At 45.5% G+C, this 21,647-nt stretch overlaps 1 protein-coding gene across 2 annotated transcripts in view; it reads left to right on the forward strand.

The window, feature by feature from the left end:
* Nucleotides 1–21,647, forward strand: part of LOC139765627 (uncharacterized) — a 463,254-nt gene that overhangs the window by 239,551 nt on the left and 202,056 nt on the right. Inside the window, exon 2 of one of the 2 annotated variants that reach the window (XM_071693307.1) lies at nt 308–418. The exons of the other annotated variant lie outside the window; for it this stretch is intronic. The gene's annotated coding sequence lies outside the window, so the exon portion shown is untranslated. The remainder of the gene's footprint in view (nt 1–307; nt 419–21,647) is intronic. 2 annotated transcript variants of the gene reach the window in all.

A 21,647-nucleotide genomic window follows, 5' to 3' on the forward strand; every position in this document is an offset into this window, starting at 1 on the left:
GCATCACTTCAAGGCTCGTCAGGGGAGGGTTGGGTGGATGTTGCCTGTTGTTTACGACCTTACTACCTATGCCTTATCTCCTATCATAAATCATGTGGTTCATCAGTAGGAATAAGAACCAAGTACATTACAGTAACACAGAATGGTGTTGTCGGTCAGTAAGAACAAGTACTGTCATCATTCTTTTTTCCTAGGTACTACAGTGTTTCAGAAATACAGAACTTTATCCTGAGATTTCATTCGTGCAATTGCTTATTTCTTAATTTGAATGATGACACTTTATTGAGAGGGTATTTCTCTTCCACAGGGTATCGCTTGGGGCAGCAGGTCCAGTCCACTGGTGCGATGTGTTGATGTGAGGGGTAACGCCTGGAGGTAGGAGGACCCACAGCTGATTGTGTTCTCCCTCACAACTTAGGTATATATGATAATGATACCTCTAATCTCCCTCACAAATTAGGTATATATATATATATATATATATATATATATATATATATATATATATATATATATATATATATATATATATATATATATATATATATATGATAATGATACCTCTAATATCCTTCACAACCTAGATATATATATGATAATGATACTTCTAATCCCCCTCACAACATAGGTATATATGGCCACACAAAAGTTTGGAGACGTTACGATAATATTCGTTACATTCATATCATCTGTTTGTCGGTAATATTGTTTTATCGTGTAAGAAATGTAATGATTTTTAAGTCATATGGTTACATTGTGGTTGTAAGACAGAGTGTGGTTGCAGGATGGTTGTAGTGTGGTTGCTAGATGGTTGCAGTGTGGTTGTAGGATGGTTGTAGTGTGGTTGCAGGATGGTTGTAGTTTGGTTGCTAGATGGTTGCAGTGTGGTTGTAGGATGCTTGTAGTGTGGTTGCTGGATGGTTGTATTGTGGCTGCTGGATGGTTGTAGTTTGGTTGCTAGATGGTTGTAGTGTGGTTGCAGGATGGTTGTAGTGTGGTTACAGGATGGTTGTAATGTGGTTGCAGGATGGTTGCAGTTTACTTGTTAGATGGTTGCAGTGTGGTTGCAGGATGGTTGTAGTGTGGTTACAGGATGGTTGTAGTATGGTTGCAGGATGGTTGCAGTTTAGTTGTTAGATGGTTGCAGTGTGGTTGCACGATGGTTGTAGTGTGGTTGCAGGATGGTTGTAGTTTGGTTGCTGGATGGTTGTAGTGTGGTTGCTGGATGGTTGTAGTGTGGTTGCAGGATGGTTGTAGTGTGGTTGCAGGGTGGTTGTAGTGTGGTTGCAGGATGGTTGTAGTGTGGTTGCTGGATGGTTGTAGTGTGGTTGCAGGATGGTTGTAGTGTGGTTGCTGGATGGTTGTAGTATGGTTGCAGGATGGCTGTAGTGTGGTTGCACGATGGTTGTAGTGTGGCTGCTGGATGGTTGTAGTGTGGTTGCAGGATGGTTGTAGTGTGGTTGCAGGATGGTTGTAGTGTGGCTCCTGGATGGTTGTAGTGTGGTTGCTGGATGGTTGTAGTGTGGTTGCTGGATGGTTGTAGTGTGGTTGCAGGATGGTTGTAGTGTGGTTGCAGGATGGTTGTAGTGTGGCTCCTGGATGGTTGTAGTGTGGTTGCTGGATGGTTGTAGTGTGGTTGCAGGATGGTTGTAGTGTGGTTGCTGGATGGTTGTAGTGTGGTTGCTGGATGGTTGTAGTGTGGCTGCTGGATGGTTGTAGTGTGGTTGCTGGATGGTTGTAGTGTAGTTGTATGTTGGTTACTCTATGGCTTCCGTATGTGTAGAGCATGGTTGCAGTTTGGCTGGCGTATGGCTTTATTAAGGTGGAGATAAACGAAACTTAACATTGTATGTACGATGCAAACATTCCTTGTATCTGTGTACGTATACAACATCATGTATGTACGTATGTACGATGCAAACATTCCTTGTATCTGTGTACGTATACAACATCATGTATGTACGTATGTACGATGCAAACATTCCTTGTATCTGCGTACGTATCGAACATCATGTATGTACGATAGAAACATTACATCACTGTGGTCAGTGGACGGAACTTAGGATCCTGCTGAGGAGACGATCGAGCGAGGTCTGATCACTCTGTGCACCTCACCCGACGCTGGTCACGTTCCAAACAGCGCAGCACAGTTTACTGTGCAACACGACGCACGAAAGTACGTCAGTCGCTGTAGACAGAGAAAACATTAACCCCTGGTTCTCTCTGGGTGCGACAGATTTCGAAACGACTGAAGCAGGAGGAGACGCCACGCGATGCAGTTTCTAGACTGCAGAGAGTGTGACCAACTGTTAGACACAAGCTGGTGAGGAATCACATACCGCCTGGGAGTCACATTAAAAGGAATATCAACTCAATCCGTGGCAGAAGAATTGGGATCCTAGTAATGAATTTTGGAAGTGACTGTATACACGGGACTGGTACAAGACAGAGAAATTATATGAGATATTGGGAGAGAAATTCTGCGAGATTCAACCCCTTTCCCTCCCCCCCCTCCCCCCGGGGGGGATGAGTTAGCGATATATATTAGCGATATATACTAGCGATACATATTAGTCATTCAACTCGTAAGTGGTATCTCGCCTTCGCAGAGAGAAAAAAGAAATATTCTCCCCCCTTTTAAGATCATAGATGATGGCCTACGTGTTGGAAACGCCTCTCCTTGAATTAGACCGTGATCTTCTGACCCCAGACAAAGGTCATATTGCTGATACAGACCTCGAGATGACTTGCAAGCTGCATGCGGCTGGTGCAAGTTTGAGAACTGATGGATCTGTTACCAGTGGTTCAGGAACTACATTCCTCCTTGTTACCGGTTAATACCTCACTGTTACCAGTAGCCAGGCTGGTGTTATCGGTCAGTGCCTCACTGTTACCAGTAGCCAGGCTGGTGTTACCTGGTCAATACCTCACTGTTACCAGTAGCCAGGCTGGTGTTACCGGTCAGTTGGTAACAGTAGCCGGTACTGAGTGACGACCACTGACCACGTACGTACCACTGGTCAATACTGTCAAGGTGGTTTGTATCATCGCACAGTACTTCCGGATCTGCTTGTAATCAAGCGTGATATTACCTTCAGCAGCTTCCATATTCCAGATGTTCCAGTCCGTGTTGGGGTCAGTTGCTTTCCAGTAAAGAGAAGCTGGGGTGGCATCAGAGTTTCCCATCCAGGAATTGCAGCCACTGCCTCTCAGAAAGCTTCTGGTGCATTAAAGAACACCAGAAAATTATTTGCACCGAGATATGAGGCTTAGAATAACAAGAAGCAGTAGAGTTTAGAAGACATCAACGGAAAAGAGGAAAAATGGGAGGAAGAAAAAAGAAGAGAGGAGCAAAAGAGAACAAGACGGCAAGAGTATGGTTGTGTTCCGGGGAATTAATAGTTATTAATACACCACAATATGTGGAAAGATGAAGCAGTGACGAGGCACCGGTGAGGAAGCCTTCCACATGAGCCAGCCCAAATCCCAGCCCTTCAAAGGCTTCAGTTTACCCATATGAATTCCAGGTTCCCACTCTTAAGACCCCGATAAGCTTGGCTCTTCCCGGTTCCTGAGTAATGTTAACAAGCTTTGACTTGTCCCTTCCCTCTAGTGTGTGACCTACAATGATAATATATTGGATATACACCAGAGTACAGACACCCACACCCACCTCATTAATGTTTTGCCAACTCTTCCACCGTCTCTTCCTTCCCTTCCAGTACCCCTTCTACCACCATCATTCACCCATCTCCACCACCACCAGTACCCCTCCTACCACCTCTTTACCCATCCCTAACACAGCCACTACAATTATTCACCATCACCACCGTCACTCACTACCCCACCAACACCATTCCTGCAACCACTACATTACTCATCACCACCATCATCAACACCCGCACGCAGATGCCACTCTCATCACCAGCCAATCATCACCGACCATCTTGAAGACCATCACATTCCCTGCACCACATGTCCTTCATTAAGTCCTTAAGGTGTTGGGCTGGTGTCAGGTGCGTCGTGCCCGGCAGGTCACTCCCAATATCCACTCTGATAACCCCCTGGAACACACCAGCGCGACCCTTGACCACGATAGTACGACCCATCAACACGACAAGACGACCCATGAACACAACGTTAGGACCCTTGAACACTAAGGGACGACCCTTGAACATGACATTACGACCTTTGATCAAGACAAGATGACCATTGAACACGACATTAAGTACGACAGCACGACCTAGAAACTCTACCATTCGACTCGTAGGTGTGACGTCATAACCTAGTGGTCAATGATCATACAGCCTCGCCCCCCCCCCCCCCCACCTCCTACGGCAAACATTTCAGCCGAGTGTTGTGACGGTACTTGTTGTGGTGATCCAGTGTGGTGACGACACTTGTTGTGGTGATCCAGTGTGGTGACGGTACTTGTTGTGGTGATCCAGTGTGGTGACGACACTTGTTGTGGTGATCCAGTGTGGTGACGACATTTGTTGTGGTGATCCAGTGTGGTGACGACACTTGTTGTGGTGATCCAGTGTGGTGACGACATTTGTTGTGGTGATCCAGTGTGGTGACGGTACTTGTTGTGGTGATCCAGTGTGGTGACGACATTTGTTGTGGTGATCCAGTGTGGTGACGGTACTTGTTGTGGTGATGGAGTGTGGTGACGACATTTGTTGTGGTGATCCAGTGTGGTGACGACACTTGTTGTGGTGATCCAGTGTGGTGACGACATTTGTTGTGGTGATCCAGTGTGGTGACGACATTTGTTGTGGTGATCCAGTGTGGTGACGGTACTTGTTGTGGTGATCCAGTGTGGTGACGACACTTGTTGTGGTGATCCAGTGTGGTGACGGTACTTGTTGTGGTGATCCAGTGTGGTGACGACACTTGTTGTGGTGATCCAGTGTGGTGACGACATTTGTTGTGGTGATCCAGTGTGGTGACGACATTTGTTGTGGTGATCTAGTGTGGTGACCACACTTGTTGTGGTGATCCAGTGTGGTGACGGTACTTGTTGTGGTGATCCAGTGTGGTGACGACACTTGTTGTGGTGATCCAGTGTGGTGACCACACTTGTTGTGGTGATCCAGTGTGGTGACGGTACTTGTTGTGGTGATCCAGTGTGGTGACGACACTTGTTGTGGTGATCCAGTGTGGTGACGACATTTGTTGTGGTGATCCAGTGTGGTGACGACACTTGTTGTGGTGATCCAGTGTGGTGACCACACTTGTTGTGGTGATCCAGTGTGGTGACGACACTTGTTGTGGTGATCCAGTGTGGTGACGACATTTGTTGTGGTGATCCAGTGTGGTGACGGTACTTGTTGTGGTGATGGAGTGTGGTGACGACATTTGTTGTGGTGATCCAGTGTGGTGACGACACTTGTTGTGGTGATCCAGTGTGGTGACGACATTTGTTGTGGTGATCCAGTGTGGTGACGACATTTGTTGTGGTGATCCAGTGTGGTGACGGTACTTGTTGTGGTGATCCAGTGTGGTGACGACACTTGTTGTGGTGATCCAGTGTGGTGACGGTACTTGTTGTGGTGATCCAGTGTGGTGACGACACTTGTTGTGGTGATCCAGTGTGGTGACGACATTTGTTGTGGTGATCCAGTGTGGTGACGACATTGTTGTGGTGATCTAGTGTGGTGACCGACACTTGTTGTGGTGATCCAGTGTGGTGACGGTACTTGTTGTGGTGATCCAGTGTGGTGACGACACTTGTTGTGGTGATCCAGTGTGGTGACCGACACTTGTTGTGGTGATCCAGTGTGGTGACGGTACTTGTTGTGGTGATCCAGTGTGGTGACGGACACTTGTTGTGGTGATCCAGTGTGGTGACGGACATTGTTGTGGTGATCCAGTGTGGTGACGACACTTGTTGTGGTGATCCAGTGTGGTGACCACACTTGTTGTGGTGATCCAGTGTGGTGACGGTACTTGTTGTGGTGATCCAGTGTGGTGACGACACTTGTTGTGGTGATCCAGTGTGGTGACGACACTTGTTGTGGTGATCCAGTGTGGTGACGACATTGTTGTGGTGATCCAGTGTGGTGACGACACTTGTTGTGGTGATCCAGTGTGGTGACGACATTGTTGTGGTGATCCAGTGTGGTGACGACATTTGTTGTGGTGATCCAGTGTGGTGACGGTACTTGTTGTGGTGATCCAGTGTGGTGACGACACTTGTTGTGGTGATCCAGTGTGGTGACGACACTTGTTGTGGTGATCCAGTGTGGTGACGACACTTGTTGTGGTGATCCAGTGTGGTGACGACATTTGTTGTGGTGATCCAGTGTGGTGACGACACTTGTTGTGGTGATCCAGTGTGGTGACGACACTTGTTGTGGTGATCCAGTGTGGTGACGACACTTGTTGTGGTGATCCAGTGTGGTGACGACACTTGTTGTGGTGATCCAGTGTGGTGACGACACTTGTTGTGGTGATCCAGTGTGGTGACGGTACTTGTTGTGGTGATCCAGTGTGGTGACGACACTTGTTGTGGTGATCCAGTGTGGTGACGACACTTGTTGTGGTGATCCAGTGTGGTGACGACACTTGTTGTGGTGATCCAGTGTGGTGACGACATTTGTTGTGGTGATCCAGTGTGGTGACGGTACTTGTTGTGGTGATCCAGTGTGGTGACGACACTTGTTGTGGTGATCCAGTGTGGTGACGACACTTGTTGTGGTGATCCAGTGTGGTGACGACACTTGTTGTGGTGATCCAGTGTGGTGACGACATTTGTTGTGGTGATCCAGTGTGGTGACGGTACTTGTTGTGGTGATCCAGTGTGGTGACGACACTTGTTGTGGTGATCCAGTGTGGTGACGACACTTGTTGTGGTGATCCAGTGTGGTGACGACACTTGTTGTGGTGATCCAGTGTGGTGACGACATTGTTGTGGTGATCCAGTGTGGTGACGGACACTTGTTGTGGTGATCCAGTGTGGTGACGACACTTGTTGTGGTGATCCAGTGTGGTGACGGTACTTGTTGTGGTGATCCAGTGTGGTGACGACACTTGTTGTGGTGATCCAGTGTGGTGACGGACACTTGTTGTGGTGATCCAGTGTGGTGACGGTACTTGTTGTGGTGATCCAGTGTGGTGACGGCACTTGTTGTGGTGATCCAGTATTGTGACGGCACTTGTTGTGGTGATCCAGTGTGGTGACGGTACTTGTTGTGGTGATCCAGTGTGGTGACGGTACTTGTTGTGGTGATCCAGTGTGGTGACGACACTTGTTGTGGTGATCCAGTGTGGTGACTGCACTTGTTGTGGTGATCCAGTATTGTGACGGCACTTGTTGTGGTGATCCAGTGTGGTGACGACACTTGTTGTGGTGATCCAGTGTGGTGACGACATTTGTTGTGGTGATCCAGTGTGGTGACGACATTTGTTGTGGTGATCCAATGTGGTGACGGCACTTGTTGTGGTGATCCAGTGTGGTGACGACACTTGTTGTGGTGATCCAGTGTGGTGACGACATTTGTTGTGGTGATCCAGTGTGGTGACGGCACTTGTTGTGGTGATCCAGTGTGGTGACGACATTTGTTGTGGTGATCCAGTGTGGTGACGACACTTGTTGTGGTGATCCAGTGTGGTGACGGCATTTGTTGTGGTGATCCAGTGTGGTGACGACACTTGTTGTGGTGATCCAGTGTGGTGACGGCACTAGTTGTGGTGATCCAGTGTGGTGACGACATTTGTTGTGGTGATCCAGTGTGGTGACGACATTTGTTGTGGTGATCCAGTGTGGTGACGGTACTTGTTGTGGTGATCCAGTGTGGTGACGACATTTGTTGTGGTGATCCAGTGTGGTGACGGTACTTGTTGTGGTGATCCAGTGTGGTGACGACACTTGTTGTGGTGATCCAGTGTGGTGACGACATTTGTCGTGATCCAGATACCAAGTGATGGTTAGTCTCTAGAGTGAAGGCGGGGGTTGGGGAGTGATCCTGGGGTTGTTGAGGTAGAGGGGCGTGGAGGGAAGGGGGTTGTTGTTGATCCAGAATCTGACCTTTGAACTCCCTCTGTGGCTCTGGCTCTGTGGCCCTCACTCCCTTGCCTCTGGCTCTGTAGTGGTATCTACCTTGGCTCTGCCCTTTGCTCTATGTGTGTATGTGTGTGTAATTACGTATATGTATTTACTTAATTCCTCTGTACATGAAGGGAGTTGTACATTCGTGGGTCCCCATCTTGTGAATATTCTCTCCCATGATACAACTTCATCACTTTATATATGTTTTCTACTTTAACTAAGTCCTAAGTCTTTTTTCTCCGTTCATCCACACTTCTCATAATATACAAGTATTTCATGACATCCTGTGTAACAAGTTTCTTACTTATTTTCAAGTTATGTCCTCTGGTTACTCTAGCCCTGCATTTGTCAACGTCGTCAATCTCTTTTGGATATCTACAGGTTGTGATCAGGTCACCCTCACTCTTCTTTCTTCCAAAGTGGGCAGATAATATTCCATCCTCTGAAGAAGTTTCCTACTTTGTTCTTTCCTGATGATCCAGTTTCCTAAATAAGCATCCCATGCGGTACTGTCAAATTCTCCCTGGCAGTCCAGATACAAACAGTCCAATCAAACTTCCATTATATTACAGAAAGAGCTCACTCTCTCGTAGAAATATACGAGATTTATTATCAAATTACATACATGATGCAAAATGAAATCTTTTATAGCTAGGAGCTCATTTCAAGGTTAAAAAGTATGGGAATTGTATAATAAAAATCATATCTCATAAATGTACCACATACAATATCACATAAAGAATCATTTATTGCACTCAGAAGATATATCACAGAAGAGTTACAGCGTCTTTAGATGGTTAAACATGAGAATGCTTTTTGGTACAAATGATTTCCTAAATCCATCAGTGCGCTGTGTAGGCAGAGGGTCTTCTTCCTGACCTTAGAAATATATGATATTGGTGTAGATGATGACTGGTTGTATCTTGCATCATCTCCACCTGATTCAGTTGCAGCACATTCCTGATTCAGCTTATCTAATGTTTTAGTGTCTGCACCAATTTCCCAGGTTTCTCAACAATTTCATTAAGTTTATCTTTATCTTTATTGATTAGCTTGCCATTTTTTTTTTTTTTTTTTTTTTGCCGCTGTCTCCCGCGTTTGCGAGGTAGCGCAAGGAAACAGACGAAAGAAATGGCCCAACCCACCGCCATACCAGGCGGTAATTTAACATTCTCATTCACCACATAGTTAAACTTGAGCATTACAGGATCACTCTTTCCAACTGGTGTACCATAAGAAATATTCTCAATATCCATTCTCGTACGTGTGAATATCAATATCCAGGAGGATGGTGTGTATCAGTCCTTCTCATCACAGTGACATGTTTGTATAGGGAATTTCCCTGTATACATTCTTATAACTTGATTCTCCATGATTCCCTGTCACCATTAGAATCGAAATTTCCTCAGACACTTTTTGACAGAAGAAATCCCCCGTTATCAGCGATCTACCATATCTATAATGTGCTTCCTGTGCCATCCTGATTGTCCCTTCATCATTGTCAATGTATATTTGATCTGGATGATCTTTGGAGGATCATATGATAACACCACCGCTGTGCACTTCTCAACATTTACTCTTCCCTCTGTGTATTGCCTGAATCGGTCATCCTCCACTGTTGCTTGAAACTTAAGGTTATCTTTAATGACCTTTAATGACCTAATCCTCACCCTCCTTTGCCTTCTCTTTTCTTCATTAATAATCCTGTATCGCTCTGGACTGAACAGGTGAGATCTTATCTCTGTAGTAAGTTCTATTTCCACATCAGGTGCAATTTCTCTCATACGATCCTTGAACACCAGCTCTTTCCCACCACTAATCTATCAGTATCTGTAAATATTACTTTCAGTCTGACGTTAACATCAGTTAACTCTCCTGGCCTCTCTTGCCTCGCTTGGCGTCTCCAGCTTTTTGCCTACAGATTGTCTTCTTTGCTTTTCTCCCTCTCTTCCTCTGGTACATCACATTTGATGAATACCCCCATTGAAGTACACCTTGTTAGTATTCTTTTTTCCTTCTTTGTTTGTCTCGGTAGCTTCTGGCTAGTTGACTCGAAGTCAAACGCAACCATAACTGGTCCTCCCTTTACGTCGTGATAATAACAACCAGTCCCCCCTTCACTAATTACTAAAATTGTATCTGGCAACTCTATGGCTTCCAGTAGTCTTTCAATATGTATCTCTTCTTTCTTTCTCTTTCGTTCCCGTCTGGAGTATGATCTTGTAACCCAAAAATGATGAGTGATTTACATCTATCGACCTCCTAATCTTTCTCATTTTGGAGTCGCCCATTTTTCATCTAAATGCTTCAGTGTTGCACTACCAGCTTCTAACTCTTGAAAATCTCCCTTTCTGCCACCAAGTACCGCTCATACATGTTCTGTACTTTCCCTAAACCTTTCCTCAACCAAGCCATAAACTTTCTGGATTACTCTCTGTCTGACAGTGTATATTACTCTCGTACAACTCCAGGCAGTTCCTGTCTGGCCAAGCTCTATGTTCCACTACATCATTGTTGATGCTCTGTGTCCATGCTGTACCTCCCTCCCCACACTATTGTCAACAGATTCTTTGTGCTTAATCTTTCTCTGTACCTGATCAGCCTCCAGGAAATTTTGAAAAGACCCGTCAGACTTCACTTCCTTCACGATTAATTTACTTTTTTCCTGCCCTGTGTCTGTTGGCCAGCTGCCTGAGTTGCATCTCTACCCTTACTGTTTCTAACAGATTCTATATGTTTCATCCCTTTCCAGTGACTGATCAGCCTCCAGGACATTTTGAAAAGGCCCATCAGACATGTTCTTTACAACAAGATACCTTGTTTTCCTCTGATCATATACCTCTAGAATCCCCACCATCAACGTTTTTGTTCATATCCAAAGACTATATTTCTGAGCTCACTAAAGTTCCTTCCTCGTCTCATAACATCTGTAAGCTGATCCACAAGCATCTGTACTTCCATCTTTGACGGTGTTAATATCTGTTCCTCTTTCCTAACCATTTGTTCTCTCAGCTGTCTGTTTTTTGATGTTTATGAATATTGTCCCATCTATCTTCACCCTGACTCGTACATCTTTAGACTAATTTTTTGTCACATTTGATAACTCTTCCCTTCTCAACCACCCACAGTATTAACTGTATAGGTATCCCTTAAGTGTACAATACTTTTTTTAAGAATTTGGTGTATTGAGGCTAGCAATGCTCTGGGCATTCGTACTGAATGTGTGGTTTTCCAGCCTCCATAACCTTTATCAAACTCTCAAGGTCTAGCAAAGTCAGGCTTAAATCCTAGTGATATATCATTCAAGAGCATCCATCACACTTTACTCCTTCCGAAATTAACAATCATCTGAACCTGCTGGAGGTTGAGAGATACATGCATCAAAGTCTTGTGTATTTAAAACAGTTGGATGTTAACATCGGTCATGAACACTTCTTGTCCTTATGATCATGTAATGCAGTGGCGTTATATGTCTCTACTGAAATTTATATACAAATGGAAAGAATTTCAAGACTTCATCTACGGACACAAGTTGATCATATTTTCCCAGCGTTTGTGTGGCTAGCATTGTGTGTGTAATGCCATGATGGTTAGTAAAGATGATTTCTCGTGACGTAGCACACATCTCACATGTGTGTGTTATGTGTCCATAGTTCTGTATTTCTACCTCTCTCTCTCTCTCTCTCTCTCTCTCTCTCTCTCTCTCTCTCTCTCTCTCTCTCTCTCTCTCTCTCTCTCTCTCTCTCTCTCTGTCTCTGTCTCTGTCTCTGCCTCTATCTCTCTCTCTCTCTCTCTCTGTCTATCTATCTAACTATCTATCTCCCCGTCCTTCCTGCTGCCCCTGGTGTTGCTGCAGGACGGGAGGAACCAGAGGTGGTCCAGTTCGCGGCCGTCATCTGGCTGGCCTCGCCGACTCCTGCTGGAGGAGGTCTTGAGCACTAGGAACCTGATGCCCCTCCTGACGGACGAAGTCTAGTCAACTTTTTTCTTCTGTGACACACTTGTTTTTCTTCATATACCAAGAAGATTTCAAAATCGAACCTTGTGAGAAGTCACACATGATTAATAGATGTATGTATGTATCCATTATGTGCCGAGAGAGAGAGAGAGAGAGAGAGAGAGAGAGAGAGAGAGAGAGAGAGAGAGAGAGAGAGAGAGAGAGAGAGAGAGAGAGAGAGAGAGAGAGAGAGAGGAGTCCAAGGTAGAGCTGTTTTCTTATAGAACCAAAAGTCAAAAATCCTTTTAAAATCTCCTTGAATCTCGGACTCAAGGTCCAGCCTTGTACCTTGCCTTTCAGAAGGCTCAGTGGGCTGTCACACCACACGGGAGCTTTCATCTCTGACGTGTCTCTCGGGTCACCCAACTACATCACCCACCACTATCAACCTCTCCCATGAATCGCCCGCCACTGTCACCCTTTCCCACTTGTCGCTCTCCACTCACCCTCCTCCATGACTCACCCACCAATGATGCCAGGAACAGGCGATGAATGGGCTCATTTGCTCACATCTACTCTCTTGACGCCATGCATAAGGCACCGAAACTAGAGCCCCCTATCCTCTGCCAAGCCCCACAGCCTTTCTGTGGTTTCCCCTGGCCGCTTCATATACCCTCATTTAGTCCATTAACTGCATGTCGCACACTGTATACCATAACGCTCCAATTCGTTCTGTCCCATGCAAGCCTCACACCTCCTGCATGCTCAGGCCCTGATTATTGAAGTTACCTTCCACTCCATTTCAGTTTCGGTCTGCCTCTTCTCTTTTGTCCCCTCCATATATGACACTTGTACCCTCTTAGACGACCTCTCCTCACTCATCTTCTCCATATGTCCATACCTTTTCAGCACATCCTCTTCAGCTCTCTAAAGTCTAAACCAAACTCATCTTACTCCCACACTTCTCTCTAACCCTACTATGTCTTACTCTATCAACCCTCCTCACATCACATTTCATTTCCAAGTCATTCACCCTCCTTCATACATTTTCATCAAAGGTCCACGCTTTGCATCTAACAACACTACTGTACCATCAAACACACCCATCTTTGCCCTCACAAACAGGTTACTATCTTTCCGCACACTCCTCGATCCACCCAGGTATACTTAGCAAATGCATACCTCTGTATTTCGAGCATTGTCTATATTTCGAGCTTTGTCCCCATAGTTTCTATACAGTAGCACTATACATGCATTCCGCCAGTTCTCAGGCACCTCACTCAAGCCACACATGCAATGAAATCCTAACTAACCCGTCAACAACGCTCTCACTCATTTTCTTCATAAGTCCCAACCAATCCAGCCGCTTTGCCATATTTTGTCTTACGAAAGGCTTTCACTACCTCTTCGTTTTTCAACGAAGCACTTGCCGTAACTCTCTTCGTTCGCATGGCTCCATATTCCAATCACTTCACATGTGCCAACCAATCATCCAACACTTTCAACAGCCCTGCAAAATACTCTATCCATCTCATGTTCACTTCTTCGCCTGTTGCGAAATCCATCCTACATCCTCCGTTTACTGTAACGGACAAACAGTCGCATTGAGAAAAAAGTGAGAATGATCCAGGCATCACACATGATACACATATGTAATTCAATTCCCTGACCCAAAACATCAAAACAGGAACACTACACAAAGTGAATGTCCTCAGAACTAAACTTCATCTCACCTACCTGGTCGTCCACCCTCTCAGATGTAAACATAACAACGCTGCAGAGTAAGGCACTCAGAACAATCACCGGCAGCTTAGCAACCACATCTACACCGTGATACAAAACTCCTCCCAGATTAATCCCACTTCATCATATTCGGCAGTCACTTCATTGCAAGAGCACGAGGCCTCTACCTCTCAAACCAAGCGATGACTAACCATCAATCCCGAGCAGAAATATATAGTTTACCCTCTGCCTCACACCTCAGCAACCTCTACTGACATTATATATATATATATATATATATATATATATATATATATATATATATATATATATATATATATATATATATATATATATATATATATATATAATGTATAGAAGAAGCGAGTGTACATACGATACAGGGAAAACCACAAGGAAATGTAAAATACGAAGTGTCAAGCGTTTTCGCTGGAGTCCCGGTAACGTGATATGCGAAAGCGCTTGACTCTTCGTATTTTCCGTTTCCCCGTGGTTTTACTTGTGTGTGTGTGTGTGTGTGTGTGTGTGTGTGTGTGTGTGTGTGTGTGTGTGTGTGTGTGTATCTCCCTCGCCGTGGGCAGACCACCTGCCCTCTGATGGTGCCTAATGAATGGTACCGGCTGGTGTCTGTGGCCGGTGTGTTACTCTCTGCTCTTTTGTTACTGAGTGGTCTTTGTTACCGGCCGGACTTTGTTACTAACTGGGCTTTGTTACTGGCTGGTCTTTGTTGCTGGTCGGTCTCTGTTATTGGTTGACAAAGAGAGAGAGAGAGAGAGAGAGAGAGAGAGAGAGAGAGAGAGAGAGAGAGAGAGAGAGAGAGAGAGAGAGAGAGAGAGAGAGAGAGAGAGAGATGCATTGACCTATTCAACTGCTAGGTAGGGCTAACCTCGTGGTGACCTGGTCCCTCTCCCACGGATGGTGACCTGGTCCCTCACCCGGGTGGTGACCTGGTCCCTCTCCCACGGGTGGTGACCTGGTCCCTCACCCGGGTGGTGACCTGGTCCCTCTCCCACGGGTGGTGACCTGGTCCCTCTCCCACGGGTGGTGACCTTAGGTATTCACATGGTCATTCTCACACGGGGTCCAACTTTCACATGGGTTTATGACCCATACAAGTGTTTCCTCTACGTGCTGATGTCTGAAAAAAAATTAACCATAAATTTCTCGATCACACTACGTCATCTAATTTCCAAAATTACTTTGACTTTCCTTTGCATGAATTACCTGATGATTATGATGATGATTATGATGAGGATGATGATGAGGATGATGATGAGGATGATGAAGTCATCCACCGATGTCACACTAGATTTCTCCTCCATTGATTGTGGGACTGGCCAGCATCACCTTGAGCTTCGTGTTGAAGGATACCTGGAACTGCAGAGGTCACAGCATCCTGCACCGCCCCACTACCTGGGGTCTGAGGCTCGGGGATGGGTGTGGTGGGCGGGTAGATCACCTACACCGTCGTCTGCAGGTGAGGATGATGGCACACGGCGTCGTAGATGTGGACAAGCGACGCGCATGTGGTGTCTAATTATACAGCTTCTCCCCCATAGCCAGCAGAGGTTGCTGACGTGCACCTCGATGTGCATTTCGGGTGGGTGTCCCCAGCCCCAGGAGCTTTGTGTACAGTCAAGCTCGCCTGGTGAAGGCTTGATGGGTCAGGCTGTAGGGTGCTGCAGCCTGCATCTTGGTGTGTTGTGCAGTTGTCGGAAGCTCGGTTACATTAAGGAGGAACTGAACGAACTGAATAAGTCCAGTTCCTAATATTTGCTGGTTGTAAGACGTGGGTCTACCTTGTGTGGACGATGTATATCCTCCACCTAAGTTTCTGGGCGAAATGTATCATCCACCTAGTTTGTGGACGATATATATCATACACCTTCTGTTGACGATATATATCATCCACCCAAGTTACTGGGCAAAATATATCATCCACTTAGTTTGTGGACGATACATATCATCCATGTAGGTTTCTGGGGGAATTATATCATCCATCTCGTGTTTGTGGACGATGTACATCAAGCAGCTACAGCTGTGGACGATGCATATCTTCCACCTGTTGTACAATGTTCATGATCCACCTTCGTTGCTCGTTGTAGTATTCAGTCCACCTTCCCCCATGACCCCAGCTTCCTTGATATTTTTTTTTTCAAGAGAATAATCTGTTGCTGATCGAAAGGATCTGAAATGTCACTTCAAGGTCAGCTTAGAAACCTGTATTTTGACGCGACTCCAGTCAGTCTGGAGCCCTGTTCCCCGCACTCGCCGTCTTGGATGTCTGAATGTTGATTAGTGAAGCGCTTAATTCTGGACGAGAGAGAGAGACAGAGAGAGGTCGGGGCAGACGTCTCACACTTTCTCCTCCTTTTGTCTCAGGTTTTATGGTGAGAGATTAACGGAGGGAGACACTGCCCTGGCGACACTAACAGGCGCTGTGTTCTCCAGCCTGGCTACTTCCTGTGGCTGCAGAGGTTATGGGAGGAACTCATGGGGGATGATGAGGATTTTTTTTAGCTCAGAGTTAAGGGCAACTTTGGAGACAAGGTTAAGGATATCATTAGGGGAGGTGTAAGGCTTCCCCAGAGGGAGGGGAAGTCTATTTTTGGAGGGATACGGATGAGGGCATCTTTAGGGCAAGGTAAGTTTCTTTAGGGTGTGGGTAAGGGCATCTCAAGGGTATCATTGCTTTAACATTTACCTTATTAGTAGAAAAATATATAAATCTATGTATATAATATTCTTTTTTATGACGCGGTTATGTGTAATGACATCATCATAAGGCGTCTTCTGGAGCAGAGTAAAGGGCATCTCTGGAGATAAGAAAAGAACTTCTCTGGGGCAGACGTGAGGGCATCTCTCGGGTTAGAGTGACCGCATTCTAAAGCATCTGGGAGTAAACAAACTCTCCCTTGCGTAAGTGTCCTACCTGGGTGGACATCAGTACCATCTCCATGTCCTTCGTGGCTGCAATAATTGTCTTCCCAGGAGACCTGGGCCGAAGCAACCCATGCCCCCCTCCTCTTCCCCTCAGTCATCTGGCCGCATGTGTCTGGGGAACTGCAACTTGTACCTATCAGAATGGAGGGTGGGAACGGCCCCCCTGCCTACGTTGTCAAGACCCAGAGGGTTACCAGTAGCACTTGTTAACCGTTAGCTGCACGAACTGGACTGCCTTCGTCTTCACTTTCCGTAACATACGTAACTCCCATCTAGTTATAGACTCTTCCAGTTCGTTTTTTAGGATCGTCCGTCTCAGGAAGAGACCGTCCCCTTTTAAAGGACCCGGGCTGGCCGCCATGCATGGCCGGAGACGAACCGTACTTCTCTATCTAAAGTGGGGAGATTGTGGGTCACATTTCCAGAGCAACATCCTAACACGTTCACTTTGGGTGTGTCCAGAGTAGCTAGAAACACCCGGTCACATCACAATATACATCAGTGTAGTTTCTCCAAACAGGCAAGTAGAAGCACTGGCAGCTTATAACTGCCTAGAGGCTTTCATCTCGCAAGGAAAGGAATCGTTCTTGTTATCCCATACACCACGGCGGGAGAGGTGCTAACACCCCCATCTGTAAGGGATAATATGAGGACTTCACCGGTGGTAAGATGAAGGTCGGTTGATGTATTCTCTTAAGGTTATGGTGAGAAGTATTGTAGAGGGGGTTGTGGAGTTGTGTGAGGAAGGTGGGTGAAGATGGTAGACCCAACCTACGCATGTGTGGCGACTCTCTCTCTTGTATGAAACATTGACAGTTTATATATTAAAAAAGATACGCAGGATTTATCACACACACACACACACACACACACACACAACCCAAGTGTTCATCCTCCCTTCGGGGCTGGTCAATAAATGGGTACCTGGTTTAGGCTGAAGTGTGTGTGTGTGTGTGTGTGTGTGTGTGTGTAAAGACATGATACATATCCAAGGTTAACAGATGAGGCAACACTAGTGTAAAACTCACTTCCCGTAACACACAAGTAGTAATCACACTATACAGTGAAACCAGTCAAAGACCAATTACGATGGTGAATGAGGCAGTGAAAAACCCCTCACACCTCTCAAGGACAGTAGTGATAATAGAAAATTTCAAGTACAATAAATTTGTTATATTTTTTTTGCTTTGTCGCTGTCTCCCGCGTTTGCGAGGTAGCGCAAGGAAACAGACGAAAGAAATGGCCCAACCCACCCCCATACACATGTATATACATACACGTCCACACACGCAAATATACATACCCATACATCTCAGTGTAAACATATATATACACACACAGATACCTACATTTATACACATGCACACAATTCACACTGTCTGCCTTTATTTATTCCCATCGCCACCTCACCACACATGGAATAACATCCCCCTTCCCCCTCATGTGTGCGAGGTAGCGCTAGGAAAAGATAACAAAGGCCCCATTCGTTCACACTCAGTCTCTAGCTGTCATGCAATAACGCCCGAAACCACAGCTCCCTTTCCGCATCCAGGCCCCACACAACTTTCCATGCTTTACCCCAGACGCTTCACATGCCCTGATTCAATCCATTGACAGCACGTCGACCCCGGTATACAACATCGATCCAATTCACTCTATTCCTTGCCCGCCTTTCACCCTCCTGCATGTTCAGGCCCCGATCACTCAAAATCTTTTTCACTCCATCTTTCCACCTCCAATTTGGTCTCCCACTTCTCCTCGTTCCCTCCACCTCCGACACATATATCCTCTTGGTCAATCTTTCCTCACTCATTCTCTCCATGTGCCCAAACCATTTCAAAACACCTCATCTGCTCTCTCAACCACGCTCTTTTTATTTCCACACATCTCTCTTACCCTTACATTACTTACTCGATCAAACCACCTCACACCACATATTGTCCTCAAAAATCTCATTTCCAGCACATCCACCCTCCTGCGCACAACTCTATCCATAGCCCACGCCTCGCAACCATACAACATTGTTGGAACCACTATTCCTTCAAACATAGCCATTTTTGCTTTCGGATCTATAGCCAACGCCTCGCAACCATATAACATTGTTGGAACGACTATTTCTTCAAACATACCCTTTTTTGCTTTCCAAGATAAGATAATCTCGACTTCTACACATTTTTCAACGCTCCCAGAACTTTCGCCTCCTCCCCCACCCTATGATTCACTTCCGCTTCCATGGTTCCATCCGCTGCCAAGTCACTCCCAGATATCTAAAACACTTCACTTCCTCCAGTTTTTCTCCATTCAAACTTATCTCCTAATTGACGTGTCCCTCAACCCTACTATACCTAATAATCTTGCTCTTATTCACATTTACTCTCAGCTTTCTTCTTTCACACACTTTACCAAACTCAATCACCAGCTTCTGCAGTTTCTCACCCGAATCAGCCACCAGCGCTGTATCAACAGCGAACAACAACTGACTCATTTCCCAAACTCTCTCATCCACAACAGACTGCATACTTGCCCCTCTTTCCAAGACTCTTGCATTCACCTCCATAACAACCCAATCCATAAACAAATTAAACAACCATAGAGACATCACGCACCCCTGCCGCAAACCAACATTCACTGAGAACCAATCACTTTCCTCTCTTCCCACACGTACACATGCCTTACATCCTCGATAAAAAACTTTTCACTGCTTCTAACAACTTACCTCCTACTCCATAAATTCTTAATACCATCCACAGAGCATCTCTATCAACTCTATCATATGCCTTCTCCAGATCCATAAATGCTATATACAAATCCATTTGCTTTCCTAAGTATTTCTCACATATATTCTTCAAAGAAAACACCTGATCCACACATCCTCTACCACTTCTGAAACCACACTGCTCTTCCCCAATCTGATGTTCTGTACATGCCTTCACCCTCTCAATCAATACCCTCCCATATAATTTACCAGGAATACTCAACAAACTTATACCTCTGTAATTTGAGCACTCACTTTTATCCCCTTTGCCTTTGTACAATGGCACTATGCAAGCATTCCGCCAGTCCTCAGGCACCTCACCATGAGCCATACATACATTAAATACCCTTACCAACCAATCAACAATACAGTCACCCCCTTTTTTAATAAATTCCAATGCAATACCATCTAAACCCGCTGCCTTGCCAGCTTTCATCTTCCGCAAAGCTTTTGCTACCTCTTCTCTGTGTACCAAATCATTCTCCCTAATCCTCTCATTTTGCACACCACCTCGACCAAAACACCCTATATCTGCCACTCTATAATCAAACACATTCAACAAACCTTCAAAATACTCACTCCATCTCCTTCTCACATCACCACTACTTGTTATCACCTCACCATTAGCCCCCTTCACTGATGTTCCCATTTGTTCCCTTGTCTTACACACTTTATTTACCTCCCTCCAAAACATCTTTTTATTCTCCCTAAAATTTAATGATGCTCTCTCACCCCAACTCTCATTTGCCCTCTTTTTCGCCTCTTGCACCTTCCTCTTGGCCTCCTGCCTGTTTCTTTTATACATCCTCCAGTTATTTGCATTATTTTCCTGCAAAAATCGTCCAAATGCCTCTCTCTTCTCTTTCACTAATATCCTTACTTCTTCATCCCACCACTCTTTAGCCTTTCTAATCTGCCCACCTTCCATCCTTCTCATGCCACAAGCATCTTTTGCACAAGCCATCACTGCTTTCCTAAATACATCCCATTCCTCCCCCACTCCCCTTACGTCCTTTGTTCTCACCTTTTTCCATTCTGCTCTCAGTCTCTCCTGGGACTTCCTCACACAAGTCTCCTTCCCAAGCTCACTTACTCTCACCACTCTTTTCACCCCAACATTCTCTCTTCTTTTCTGAAAACCTCTACACATCTTAACCTTCGCCTCTACAAGATAATGATCAGACATCCCTCCAGTTGCACCTCTCAGCACATTAACATCTCTCTTTCGCGCGCCTATCAGTTAACACGTAATTCAATAACGCTCTCTGGCCAACTCTCCTACTTACATACGTATACTTACGTATATCTCTCTTTTTAAACCAGATATTCCCAATCACCGTGCTTACTCAGCACATAAATCTACTAACTCTTCAACATTTCCATATACAACACTGAACACCCCATGTACACCAATTATTCCCTCAACTGCCACATTATTCACCTTTGCATTCAAATCACCCATCACTATAACCCAGTCTCGTGCATCAAAATTACTAACACACTCACTCAGCTGCTCCCAAAACACTTGTCTTTCATGATCTTTCTTCTCATACCTAGGTGCATATGCACCAATAATCACCCATCTCTCTCCATCCACTTTCAGTTTTACCGATATCAATCTAGAGTTTACTTTCTTACACTCTATCACATGCTCCCACCACTCCTGTTTCAGGAGTAGTGCTTACTCCTTCCCTTTCTCTTGTCCTCTCACTAACCCCTAACTTCACTTGCAAGACATTCCCAAACCACTCTTCCCTTTTACCCTTGAGCTTCGTTTTACTCAGAGCCAAAACATCCAGGTTCCTTCCCTCAAACATACTACTTATCTTTCCTTTTTTCTCATCTTGGTTACATCCACACACATTTAGGCACCCCAATCTGAGCCTTCGAGGAGGATGAGCACTCCCCGCGTGACTCCTTCGTCTGTTTCCCCGTTTAGAAAGTTAAAATACAGGATCTAGTTTCGCATGGCGATAGGGAGATATGGGAACACAGGGCCCTGGGATGTGGAAAAGATTTTCCTGATCATTCGTGAGTCAGAGGGACTGACGCAAACATCCTCAGTACAATATAATCTATGATGACATAAGATGGGAACTTATGAGAGGATGACCCAGCGCTGTGAAAACTGATGATGAGAGAGAGAGAGAGAGAGAGAGAGAGAGAGAGAGAGAGAGAGAGAGAGAGAGAGAGAGAGAGAGAGAGAGAGAGAGAGA

Source organism: Panulirus ornatus, chromosome 55, assembly GCF_036320965.1.
Source record: "Panulirus ornatus isolate Po-2019 chromosome 55, ASM3632096v1, whole genome shotgun sequence".
Taxonomy (NCBI): domain Eukaryota; kingdom Metazoa; phylum Arthropoda; class Malacostraca; order Decapoda; family Palinuridae; genus Panulirus; species Panulirus ornatus.